A 13717-nucleotide genomic window follows, 5' to 3' on the forward strand; every position below is an offset into this window, starting at 1 on the left:
TAGGGAGGAAAAAATCTTCCTGCTGGAACTAAACGATTTAGTGTTTGGGATGCTGGCCAATTAAATGTGACTCCAAGAATATATTTAACCTTGAAAATGCTTTCATTTCAAACAGAAATGCAGCCCTAGGGTGAGAGGGTGACTTCTTGCCCCGAGAAATGCTGTTCTGGTCTATACCCTGTTCATTCATTCAACAAATATTTATTGAGTTTTTCACAGGCACCAGGCACTGTGTGAGGTGAACTATACTCAGTGCCAGCCGACACGGAGTCTACAGGGAAAAGATAGATGATGAAATGGACAGTTATAACCCTGTGTGATAGGTGCTACAGTAGCAGCAGTCGCAGGGTCTGGAAGATTAGGGGAGAATTGTTGGAGGAAGTGATATCTGAGCTGATCTTAAGGACTGGGAGGAGTTAGCAGGTTGAGAGGGAGTGGGGAAGCACGGCAGGCAGAGATGTGCAAACAAGCAGCCTTGTTGAGACAACTCACGATGGAGCCGTGTAGCCATGTGCGCTGATGCTCTGTAAGTGCCATCCCATTCTCACTGCCTAGTGGGGAGAATCTCTTTGTGTTTAAGGTCAAGTCTGAATTTCTAGTAAGAAACCTTAGGTATCGAAGGGAATGGCTGAGGCACTTATTTTCCTTTCTTCTAACTTTTTAAAGTCTTCCTTCCCTGCAGTCGTTTTCTGTTCAGAGTCCGAGATTCGGTGCTGCTTTCACTGTACTACTTCGGGTACAAATAGTTGCAAGCCACAAGTGGTATCAGTAATTGAGTCTATCTCAGAAAGAAATAATTTTCGACAGTGAATTTGAGCTTATTTTCATTGTCTTCCGTTCATCTTTCACTTCATAAGATTCTTAAATAAGGATTTTCCTTGCCAAGGAACAGCCTGTGGCTAAGAATGCTCATCATTTTCCTTCTTCTTTTTTATGCCCGAGGCAGCTTCCTATGAAAGTGTGTGCACAAAGGAAAATGGACATTTTCCTGCCTAACTCAGAGGCTGTGGGTTTTATTCCTAACATTCAAAAAGAGCCATGCACAGCAGGGTTTCCGAGAGCCAGTCTGTGAATCTCCAAATGCTTCCAAGGGTAGCGGTATCTTGTGTTAATATTAATAGGCTGCAGTTGGCTCTCTAGAGGAATTTTCAAAGGGCTCATTTTCCAGCCTCCGTTCTCCTCCCTGGCCCTCAGTGATTTTTTTTAAAGTTTGGATTGCTTAAATCAAACATAGAAAAAGCAAATTTGTCTCTTGAAGGACAGTTTGCATTTCTCAAATCTTTCAAGTCCTTCTGGATTGGGGCTGCCGCTGGGGCAAGTTTCAGCATTTCCTTTCTCTGCTCGTTCTCTGGGGAAAGAGTCTGTGTGTGAAAGGGCAGGGAGAGCCAAAAAGTCAGTCTGTGCTTTTTGAGAGGAGGCAAAGCGTTTTCCCACAACGTCCTTTTGCGCTTTGGAAGGATACGGCTACTCCTACTCCTGATGCTTAGGTTTGATACGGAAGGTGGTTCAGAAATATGAGAGTATTTGCCACCAAGGCCCTAATGTTTGTGAGAACATTGTTTGGATTTTTTACACTCTAGTTCTTCTAAATTATTTAAGAGCAGAGTAGAGCTTGTATAATGTGATGAAATAAATGACGGAGGTACGAAGAATTTGTAGGGAAAATTCAGAGTGTATTCAGAAAAGTTGAGAGATTCACATAGGGCAAGATTCTGGAGGGCCATCCAAGTTGCACAAGATTGTCTATACTGCCTGGAAGGTAAGCTCAGAAATTCAACAAATATTCATTCCACAAATACTTATTGAGCACTTATTTTGTGCAATAGTTTGCAGATGTTTCGATTGCCTATCTAGAAAATTCAAGAGAATAAGCCAAGTAACTATTAATTCTCATGAGTGTTAAGTAATGTGGTCAAATACAAGAACCATAAATAAAAATTGTTAGTTATCCTATATATCATTAATAACCAATTATAAAACATAAAGGGGAAAGGATTCTATTCACAATAGCAAGAACAAACCTAATAAGATACACGAGCCCTATGTAAAAGAAACACTAAAACTTACTGATGGACATAAAAGGAGACATAAACAAATAGAAACATACCATCTTCTTAGGAAATATAATATTAATTCTTCTCAATTAGACTGTAAACTCTCAATTATAAAATCCCAATTAAAATCACAATAGGAAGCTTAAAACGTTTTGTCTATTACATATGTGGAAGGGAAACATGTTCAAAACTAGCCAAAAAACAATGAGAAATGGCTTGCCATAGAAGATAGCCAAATTGACGTTACAAGCCATTTTTAATGAATGATAATAAAAGCGCTACAAATCAAAGCCAGTGGGAGATGGCCAATACGGTACTCAGAGGAAAATGTATAGCTTTAAGTGCACGTACTGGAAGCTGAGAAATATTAAAAATTAATGAACTCATCTTCAACATAGGAAGCTAGAAAAAATGACAAGTTAAAGTAAATAAGCTAAATAAAATTAATGAAGATTAATTTCTATTAATTAAATAGAAGATAAGCTAATTAAACTTGATTAATAAAATCAAATTCACTAAAGGTTAAAAAAATACCTGAGAAGACCAATAATCATGCAAGAAATTGAAAAGGCAATGAAAGATATAACCTTAAAAGCAATTTGAGAAACAGTTCATAAGTCAGTTCTACTAAATCATTAAGGAATAGATAATTTTCATTATCCATTGTTGCATATACACAATGATCAGTATCCAGTATACATACACTTTCAGGATTATAGAAAATGATGCCAAGAGTTCTAGCTCATGGAATGAGCTTATCGTATTACTCAAGTATTTTGTGTAATGTTTTATAATAATACAAAGAATGGAAGACCTAAGTCAGTATCAGTTATGACATAGATGCAGAAAGTCAGGGTTGGAGACGTTGGTTGGGAGAAATCAATGCAAGAATGATGACAGAACCCACTCCTCCATGAAGATAAGCATCGAGTTAAAGGAAAACCATGTCAAGCATGGTTCTTGAATGACCAAGTATGGATTATGAATGCCTTCAGGATGTCTACTTCAGTAACTGATTGAGAAATAAACACTATCTGATCATTTCAAATAATTCAGGAAAAAGCCAATTTATAAAATTCACACTCATGTCTTTAAAAAAAAAAGCTCTCAGTAAGCTAGGCGTAGAAGGAAAATTCCTCAATTTGATAAAGAGTAGCCATCAGAAACCTCTAGCATGCATCCTACTAATGGTGATATATTAGAGGATTCTCACTAAAATCAGGAACACGGGAAAAAATGCCCACTAACACTGTGACTGTTTGCAGTGGAGAGAAGTGTGGAAAGTTGGGAGCAAATTGAGGCGATAAAGAAGTGGTCTCAACAGAACCTTATGACCTATTGGATGTGGGTCGGGTGAGAGGTAAGTGACACTAAGATGAGGTGAAACTTTCTGTTCTGGGCACCCGGCAGCGGCAGAGGCAGAGCAGGAGGGTTGTTAGTGAACTTGGGGGCACAGCAAGAGCAAGTCTGAGGGGCCTGAGAAAGTAAACACAGGACATGTTGACCACCAGAGCCCCCTTGAATGGCAATCAGAGAAGAGATCCTGAAGCTCGAGAGAAGTCTCAGTTGGAGACGTAGATTTAGAAGTCAGGATAAAGATGATCAAGCAAGCCACAGGGGTAGCTGAAATTGCCCAGAAAAGCAGATGAAAAGGATCCTGCCGTCCACACTCCAGCTAGAGTGAACAATGGGTCTGTTCCAAGCCTGCTGCATTCTCTCATCCCAGTGCAGTTACTGCCTCCACCAGAGGCCCACCTGCCCACTTTCCACTTTCCCTTGGCCAACTCTTACTTATCCTTCTTGATTTGTCTAAGTTATCAACACTCCTTCTCTGATCAGCCACAGTAGGATTAGATCCCAACCTCTCTGCTCGCACAGGGTCGGTGATCCCACACAGTGAGGCAGGATTCTGCTACAAAGCTGTGTAACAAACAACTGCCAAGTATCAGTAGCTCACTATAACAAACATTTAATTTCTTTGCTCACGTGTAGCTGCATCACGTGGGGCAGCTCTGCTGCAGGCTGCAGATGGCAGCTCTGTTCCTCATGTCTCTTGTGCTAGGACATGCTCTCAGCATTTCAGGTGGCAGAAGTGCAAGGGGCTGAGCCAAGCTGTGTTAGCTCATTAGAGCCTCGGCTTCGTCATGTCTGCTCACAGTCCTTGGGCCAAAGCAAGTCTCACGGCCAAGCGCAGAGTCAGGGGGCCGGGAAGCATACTCTGCTGCACAAATTCACAAGGCAGAGGGCATGAATGGAGTGAAGAAGTGTGGAGAGCAGTCCAATCCACCACATCAGTATCAAATATTATGGCGTTGGCCTTTTTCCTTGTCTTCCCACTAGGTTCTTAGTGCCTTTAGGGCAGGACGCTGGCCATCCTGCTTATTATTAATCCCCACTTCTGCCCACAGAACCCCAGTATGTAATGATGACTCATGAACAGTTACTGAATGAAACATTGGATGAAGGGGCACCAGAGTGAAGATGGAAATGTTTCAGGAAAGCAGAGTAATCAACACCTGAGAGACGCCAAGACTGGAAAGTGCTTTCTTGATTGAATAAGTAGAAGTTCATTGCTTACTTTGGAAATAGTTTCAGGGAAGTGCCGGGCAAGGGAGGCAGAAGTCGGGCTGCCGTGGGGTGAGCAGTGAGTGGGTGGCGAGGAAATGTAGGTGGTGAGTGAAGATCATTTTTTCAGCTCTTGGTACAGAAAGATCAGGTGGTAGGTTATAAGCAGGGTATGGATAAAGGAGGGTGTTTAATGATGGGGGAGATTCAAACACGTTTACAGGCTAAAGGCAAAGGGCTGGCAGAGAGGGAGGGGTTGAATATAGCTGCAAGAGAGGGTGATCGAGAGAGGGAGGAACTTTAGGAAGCCGGGCAGGGATGAGATGCAGAGCATAGGTGGGGGTGTGGAGGGCTTAGGAACACTCGTCACGTCTGAGTGGTTCAGCTTCTCCCCTCCTGTGCTGGAAGCCATCCCCACTGAGTGTGGTCCTGCTCTGGATGCTGAGGCCCTGATTTTCCTCGTCCCTCCCCCTGGCAGCCAGCACACCGGCTTGTGACTTGGACTCAGCCAATTAGACCCCATAGCAGACTTTGAATCTTGACAGAGGGACACACAGATGGTAGTCCAATAGGACTCTTTCACGTAGTGATGGCTCCATCCTGTCAGACAACTCGCACTTCCTCTTTTCGGTCCTCAGGAGCTGCCCTGATTAGAAGCTTCCTCTTGTTTCTGTGAGTCCTCATTCTCCTTCCAGTAAATTTGTTTCACCTCCCTGTTTGTTTGTCTTTTGTTGCTGTTGTTTGTTGTTTTTGCTTGAGATAGTACTCATTTCTGTTACTTCCACCCTAACTATGCCTAGCAGAAGAATGAGGAGTGACATGTTGTTGGGACTGGAAAGGGGGTGTTCTGTGAGCAAGGAGTCTACCTGGTGAGGGATAGCTTCAAGAAGCCAGGAGAGGCTGGTGCCAGACTGACTCCTGGTCCTCCTGGTTGAGCTCTGCCATATGGAGCTGAATAGATTAATCATACCCAGAAAAGTCGGACCAGTGTTTTCTAAACTTCAGTCAATCAGATTCCACCTTACCAATACTTGCCATGTCCACCCAGTACCTTATGTATAAATGCATTATTCTGTGCTACCTACCACATAGTTTTCTCTAAATTGATTAGATTTTCATTTAAATACATTGACTTAAAAATCATGATTTCAAGCAAAACCCCAGAATAATTTACTTTAATTAAAAATGGATATAACGAAAACAAAATAATGTTATTAAATTCTAGATGGATATTATTACGTGATGAAGGTTCTCATCCGGAACTCTCTTTGTTAAAAAAGGGAGATTAGCAAGTGTTATAGTTGTTAAAGACATTTTAGTACCAAACTGAGACTTTCTTCTTCTTTTTTTCTATTTAAAGATTGGCCCTGAGCTAACATCTGTTGCCAATCTTCCTCTATTTTTGTTTTTTTTTTCTTCTTCCCAAAGTCCCCCAGTACATAGTTGTATATTCTAATTGTAGGCCCTTCTAGTTCTGCTATGTGGGACACTGCTTCTGCATGGCCTGATGAGTGGTGCTGGGTCTGTGCCTAGGATCCTAACTGGTGAAACCCTGAGCTGCTGAAGCGGAGTGTGCAAACTTAACCACTCGGCCACGGGGCCGGCCCTGAGACTTTCTTCTTGACTTGATCAGCTGTGCTGAAGTAAAAGCAAGAAGGGTGTGATTTACTCTATGATTTAATGTTATTTAAAGTTGAGTCAGCTTACCCTTATATCATCTCACACTTCATCAGTGGGGTGCATTTCCTGCAATGGGAAAAGCAGGGTAAAGCAGTATGGGTCAGTGCATGGAAAATGCCAAAGGAGCACCAGGACATTTGCCCTATTGGGGTGACCAGGGGAGGTTTCATGGAGAAGGTAGAGCTTGAGCTCCGAAAGACAGAGAGGAAAGCAGAGGTCATTTCTGGCAGGAAAACACAAAAGATAAAAATATGGGGGTAAAAGTTAATAGTAGGGTTATGGGCCCGGCTAGAGGGCAGAGTTTGTGTTGGACACAAGCTCACAAAAGGTCGTTCTTCCTTTCTTCCCCCCATGGTGCCTCCTCGACTCCACCCTTTGTGGGCAGGATCTTGGACTTGACCGTCTCCTCTTCCGACTCGCTTCTGTAGCCTGTCCTTGGCCCTGGGATGGGAGGCGTGAAGTGCCAAGTGTGAATTCTCATGTGCTGGCCACTGCTTCACAGTGACTTGGTCTAGGACTCTGTGGGTCTGGGCGCCTGCTGGGCACTCTGCTGGCTTCCCTACCGGTGCTGGGCTGACTCCACTGACGGGGTCGGCACAGCAAGTTTCAGACTGCTGCAAGTTAGGCTGCGTGTTCCTGGCCATCTCCCTGTCCAATATATACTGTTACTTAAATATTAATAATGGAAGCAACTCGCTTTTTAAAGGTGTAAATAAATTAACTTTAAAAGACATTTCATGTCACTGTCATAAATGCAAAACTGGCATCAGTTGCTATAAACACGAAACACCACTAAAATAAATGCGTAATTGCTAAACAATGCTTTCCAAGTACCATGTTAAATCCCTGCCAATACGTTTATCCCACTTCGGGAAAGCATCGGGTTAGAGAATGAAGCAGACCCATTTCTACTGGAAAGGGAGGAATGTTGGAACCTTAGAGCCAGAAGGGGCCTTAGTAAGCATGTAGACAGCGGTTTGCAAGCTATTTTTCCCCACCAGTGATACCCTCTTGGCATCTCTCCACTCTTTATTTTTTTAGCTGGAAACGATACATAAAGCAGCAAAAAACAGGGCTGCTCTGTCTGAACCCTGTCACGGATTCTCCCTTGTTTCTCTAAGGAAATCAAATATCCCCAGACACCCGGTCTGAAAACCTCTCCCTGAGTCTCTTCCTCCTTCTGTCCTGTGCTGGCCCCATGCTGGCCCCTTCTACAGAGGAGCAGCATGCATGTCCTCCACCAGCCCCACTGGCAGCCAGAGGAGGCAGAAGCTCGTAAAAGCCAAGCAGTGGGGTGGGCTATGGAGAGCCTACTCTGCTTTGTGACACCAGTGCACCCCAACGTAGGATAGCACCCCAGGCCTTATCAGATTTTGAAAGCCATGTGTGAGACGCCTGCAAATAACCCCTTACTGGGCCGCCAGCTTCCTTTCAGAGGCACTTCAGCTTGGATCTCTCTGCTCTCTTTGACACCAAGCACTGGGGAAGTTTTAAAGAGCAGGCTGTTGCTTTTCTCTGCATGTGCATTCATGCCTCACTCCATCTTAGCCTCCCCATGGTCTCCCCGACACTCCTTTCCTGAATATCATTTCTTTCCCTTTCTCCTGCACACAAAAGCTCAATATGGAGTTCATTCTGTGAGCCTGACCTTTTGCTTCCCCTGCTTGGCTGGCTCAAACGCCACTTGGAAAAATGCAAATCTCAGCTAGGCTGAGTGCAGTTTTTGCTGTCCCTTTTCCAAGGCCCTGCTCGCTCTAAATCATCGTGCAGCTCAGAGTCAGAGCGGATCAGGCCTTGGAGAATCCACTGTTTGGGCTAATACTCATTCATCACCTGGGCAAATACTTCAGAGGCAAACCCAGCCTGGTGCAGTGGGAAGTAAGACTCCAATTCCAGTCGTTCTACTTGCTGAGACCACTTGTAACCTTGGGTTTGTCTCCATTATAAAGAGAAGAAACTGTGCTCTTGCCAAGCTCATAGGGTTTTGGTGAGGACCAGCTGGAGAAGGAGACTCGTAACCTGAAACACTGTAATGATGAGGGCATTCTTTCTGTTAGGCCCTGTAAGCCCTTTCCAAGGTGGGGGGGGGTCGAGCAGTTTCTTTAGGGAAAACGTTTTGAAAATTGGCTGAATTCTCCCCTCTCTGCAGACCTCCAAATGCCAACAAGTGATTCTGTGGAGGGGTAGGTAGAGGAATGTTTATGCAACGTATGTCCTGATTAGATGCAAAAAAACAAGACAATAATTGTTGACTGCTTTTTGAGGGTTCGTTTTCATTTGAGGGTTTTGTTTGCACATTAGATGCACACAATGTGATTTACATCATTGGCTTCACCCTGTCTTATTTGCCTTAATGTAATTGTCTGTTCAGATCCACTGATGGTGAAAATTGCATTTGTCCTTATCAGTGAAGATATTCTAAAAATGAGAAGTTCAAAGAAAGCAGAGGCTTCAATACAGGGAAAGTATGTTTATTTTCTTAGTTCCTTTGAAATAGTCTTACCCCCTGAAATAGAATAATCTTTTTGCAGAACACCAAAATTGATGGCTCATGGTAACCCCTAACCAAGGAAATCGCTAAAACGGTGGCCTGATTCAGAGTACTTCTGTGAGTTCAGCATGGTTCTTGGATAGACTTGGAAGATGTGGGGGTTGTCTGAGAAATCCACAGTGTGTGCCTTGTCTTGAGTGCAAGGGTAACTCCAAGTTCTTCCTTTACTGGAATGCTTGTTCTAGGAAACATCCCTCAGTTGGGAGTAATACAGGAAGACATGGAGTGTAGACGTGGGGAGGGGAGTGAAGTTTTCACAGTGTGGAATGGGCTCCCTTTGTTAGGGTCCGACACTGGAAGTCTACATTTACAGGGCTCTTAGCATTTATTTTCTGGCTTAGTACAAACTTTTGATGACATGCTCTACTCCAACATTATTTACCTTCATTAAGCTATGGGACTGTAGCTTTACAAGGAGTTTTAGGCTGCTGGATAAGCGTAGGTTTGCCAGACTGCACACAATAAAAACAATAGCGAACATTCATTGTGTGCCCACGTGCTGGGAATTGTGCTAAGTGCACAACGTGAATCATCCCATTTAATCCTCACAACAACCCTCTGAGGTCGTTCCACTGTCATGACCCCTTGTGGTTTGAAGCAGATAAGTGACTTTCCCCCAGGTGACACAGCTATCATGGGGAGCTGGGATTTGAGCTCAGCGGCGGGGGCCTCTGTAGCAGCGGCCTTACGAAGTCCCCAAGCACACAGCTGCAGCAGGCTTATACAGGAAGGCTTTGAAATACAATGAGATGATTATGAAGTGTCACTGGGGGAGAGCCCGGGGGTGTGTGCTCTAAGATGGGCATTCTCAGCTTTGGTTCAGAACCATACCCCAGGCTGGTTGGGTTGGTATTGTCAAGCTTGCCTGGCTCCCAGAATAACTCAGGGGCACTAGTTAGAATACAGATTTCCAGGCCCCACTTTGGAGCTCCTGAATCAGAATTGCCCTGAAAACACCTGGGAAGCTTATTTTAAGAAAGCTCTTGTCCCACGTGCTTATCCAAGGACGGTGCATGGAAAAGGTGCTTGGTAGAAATGTACTGAAGGAGACAGACAATTCATATGGAAGGTCATTTTTGTGATTTGTCGTGGTGAGTGCTTGGGACTAAGTCCTGCTCCCGTTCTGCTCTGTTCTCACCAGATGGGCAGTCTGTGACAAGTCACTTTCTCTCTCCAGACCCCAATTCTCCCAGCTGTAAAATGGAGAGTGGCCAAGATGACACTTTCTGACTCTCACCTTTTTAAACACTGCTAATATTCACTGAGCCCACTTTTATAAGAAACATCCAAACACAAGACTGCAGGCTTTGATTTAGATGCCCCAGTGCTAATTTTTAGGGTAAATCACCTTAATTTGCTGTGAAACAGTGAGTCTTTGTCGGTGGGAGTCTGTTTTCTCATGAACTCTAAACACTGATCAAGCAGACATCCCACCCAGGTTTGACTCCTGGGCAGACACTGGTGAGCCACCTAACCACTTCTCTCTGGGGATTAGAAGTTGTCGTTCTCCACCTGGGACAGGCTGGGGAGACCGCCAGGGCAAGTAAGGAACACGCCTTACCTTGAAGGCTACCTCAGTTTCCCAACTCTCTCCTTCCACACCTGTGACCTCATCTGACCTTGACACAGATATGTACTATGGGCAGGTCAGGGGATGTTACCCTCTTCTGGTCAAGGAAGTCCCATAGCCAGTCAATGCTGAGCTGGGGCTACTTTCTCAACTCCTCCAGTGTGGGTGTGGTTTCCCTGAAGGATGTAAGCACCATGAGAGAAGAGGGCTCATCTATCTTGTTCAGCCTGGTGCCCAGAACAGTGCCAGCACACAGTGGGCTCTAGTAGTTATCTGTTCAATGAATGAATGAGTCTGTCCCTGACCTGAGCTCTCCAGACGTTTAAAGAGGTGCAAGGTGGTTTGTGGGTGTTTGGAGAATCATTTTTAACAATACTGTCATTTTTATTGTTCACATGGCGACTGTTAAACCCTTCTTTTTAAAATGCTGTTGAAAGGCTATGAAAGCAGAATTTCCCAGTGTGAGAGCTACTAGAGAGGTACCAACTGATGGTTGCCATCTGCCCTTGAGAAATTCCTGTCTCTATGTGGTGGGTGAAGAAAAAGGAGGAAAACTTCGTCTCTTGAGAAGCCCCTGATCGAAGGCAGCCCCTCTGAAGAGGGCACACCTGCAGGGGGTGGTAGAGTCACAAAACTATTGGCTGGCTTAGCACAAAAGACAGTGGAGCTGGCAGAACTTTGTATCGGCAAAGACCTTCACCCTGAATTCTGCCTCTCAGGTGGGACAACACCGAGACGAGCTCTACGCAGGAAGCTCTCTCAGAAACGGGTTCTTCCTTAGGATGTGATAAAGGCCTTGTGAGGTGACAGATGGAAGAAAGGGTCAAGTGCTTTATGAACTCCAGGCAATGGCATCGTTACTTATTGTAGCAGAAACTATAAAGTGGGACCGGCAGATGAGCTTTGTTTAGGCTGCACGATGTTTTTAAAATTTTTGAATTCATTACCAACACATTTGAAAATCGAGAGATTTCAAATAAAACTTAGATTTGAATTTTTCTCTTGAACGCTCGGTCCACATTCTTGCATGGGCAACAACTGGCTGGAGCTAAGTAGCTGCAGCAATTTCTTACTGACGTGAAGGCTATTGCCTTTGTCATAGTAGAGAACTAGTTTTCTGTATGTGTGGTGGGCGTTGCTGGTGCCTAGCCCACCCCCCAGGCCCATCCAGTCCTCACATACCCCACACTGCTCTGACTTGTCCTTCTTTCCCTCTGAGCTTTCTTCATGAGCCAGAAATGTCAGTGAGCCGCCCTTGGGAATAGCTCTCAAAAAATGATGGCTGGGCCTTAGTGGATAAGTATCTGACTCTAAGGCACAGTCTAGGTGGTCCCTGGGGTCCTCAGCAGAAGTGAACTCCAGGTGCCCCCAGTGGAACCTGCTCACAAACACGCCCTGCATTCACTCCCTTCTCTTCCCTTTCCTCCTGGTGTTCCTGGGATCGCCTCCCAAATAAGCGACTTGCACTTAAATCATTGTCTCAGGATTTGCTTCTGGGAGGTCTCAACATACGACAGTATTCTTGCCTTCATCCCAAAAAGGAAATGAAAAGAAGACCCTGTAGCTGACTTTCCTTGATTTGCCTGGTATTTCCTATTCCAGTGTCCCCCAAGATCACATCTTTGGTGATGCGCAAAAAGCCACTCTTTCCAGTGCAGACGTGGCCTGGGACATCACTGAGCAGCATACTTGTCTTTAGGGTCCTTGTGCCTTGAGATAGTCACCCCCAAGGCCCAGGACCCTCAGGGGGCCATCACATCTGGACAGTGTCCCTTGACTACCCTTCAAGCATCTCAGTGCTGGTGATGAGGAGAAAAGCACCCTGCTGAACACATCCATGCCACGTGTGAACGACAGCTGTTGGAAAGGCTCTGTCGCTTCGCCCAGCATTCCAAATCTTTTCTGGTCCAAGAGGCCCCCTCTTCATTTTGAGGAATCATTTCTCACCTGGCCTCATTCTGTAATGTTTGGGGGTGTCGACAAAAATAATCCATAACCAATCTATAAATGAAAATTTGGGTGAGTTTATTCTGAGCTAAAATGTGAGGACCATGGCTTGGGGCCTTTCTTCACGAAGGAAGAAAGGGCACCGAAGAAGTGGGGTGTACAGAGTGGTTATATACCCTCAAAGAGGATGTTTCACATATGATTGAAACGTCCCTTTTACAATAGTCGCGAGACTGCTCTGTCGGCACAGTGATTGATGGACACAGCAGGTAGGGCTGCTATCTTGGTGGCCACAGCAGGGTGGCAGGTCTGTTGTCTCGAGCTGGGTGGTCACAGGTGAGCTGGGTGGTCACAGGTGAGCTGGGTGTTCACAGGTGAGCACAGCAATCAGTTCCTAGCCTAAGGAAAGATGCTTATCCTTAAGGAAATGCCAATGTGGGGGCAAGTTGCACTTTTATCTTAAGGCCATTTGTTCTGGCCATAGTAAATGTTTAAAGCAGATATGCAATGCGTGCTCAACGCCCACAGTCAGGCCCTTTTGGAAAAAGCAAAGTCAGGCCGGATTAGGTTTATACCAAATGGCTTCCTCATATACTCCAATATGTCCTATTGCTTGCCATTTCTATTTGTCAGGGGTGAGATTTGATCCTAGGTAAAGCTACTCCCAAAGGGCTCTTAACCACTACTGTAGGCTGGCTGACAACACAGGTTTGGCAGTGAGGTCTGCCACAGTGCACATCTCAGCCATACTTCTTACCAGCCATGAGGCTGGGGAAGTCCTGGTCACCTTTCTGAGCCCTAATTCCTTCCTCTGTTTCACGGGCTTGTTGTGAGAATTTAAATGATGTAATAAGCAGAAAGCACCTAGCATAGCTCTCGGCTCTTTGAAAGTGCTCAACAAATAATAACTGGTAATATTTAAATTATTGAGATTCTAGTTGGCTGAAGAAAGGTGGTAAGAGCACAGACACGACATCTGAGCTGTAGTCTCTGAGCTGCACTCCGGGAGCTCCCAGAGAACTCAGACGATTTTTGTTCTTTTCCTTTCTGTGTCTCCCCTCCCACTACACCCACCCCCGCCCCCCGCCCCCGTGAGTGATTGAGAGTGTGTGTGTGCGTGTGTGTAGAATCACAACCCATTGGACATGCTTCCTGAAGCTTAGCTGGGTGAGCTCCCTGCTGGGAACTATGTGTGGCCACCCGGGAACTGAGCATTAAATAATATTTAACTTCACTTTTCCCCAAGTATTATTGCGTTCCATCCCCAGTAACTTTTGTTTTTGACTTGCTCTTTTCGAGGCAGTTCAAGTGGAAAACAAAATCGCTTAAATGCATGTGAAAGAGCCTCAT

At 45.0% G+C, this 13717-nt stretch overlaps 1 long non-coding RNA gene across 1 annotated transcript in view; it reads left to right on the forward strand.

Moving 5' to 3' along the window:
* The first annotated feature begins 426 nt into the window (after nt 1-426).
* The window catches only part of LOC139042361 (uncharacterized), a 42568-nt gene continuing 29277 nt past the window's right edge, over nt 427-13717 (forward strand). The window contains exon 1 of the long non-coding RNA XR_011499029.1: nt 427-526. This is a non-coding gene — a long non-coding RNA (uncharacterized lncRNA). The remainder of the gene's footprint in view (nt 527-13717) is intronic.

The sequence above is a fragment of the Equus asinus genome, chromosome 28 (genome assembly GCF_041296235.1).
Source record: "Equus asinus isolate D_3611 breed Donkey chromosome 28, EquAss-T2T_v2, whole genome shotgun sequence".
In the NCBI taxonomy this organism is placed as follows: Eukaryota; Metazoa; Chordata; class Mammalia; order Perissodactyla; family Equidae; genus Equus; species Equus asinus.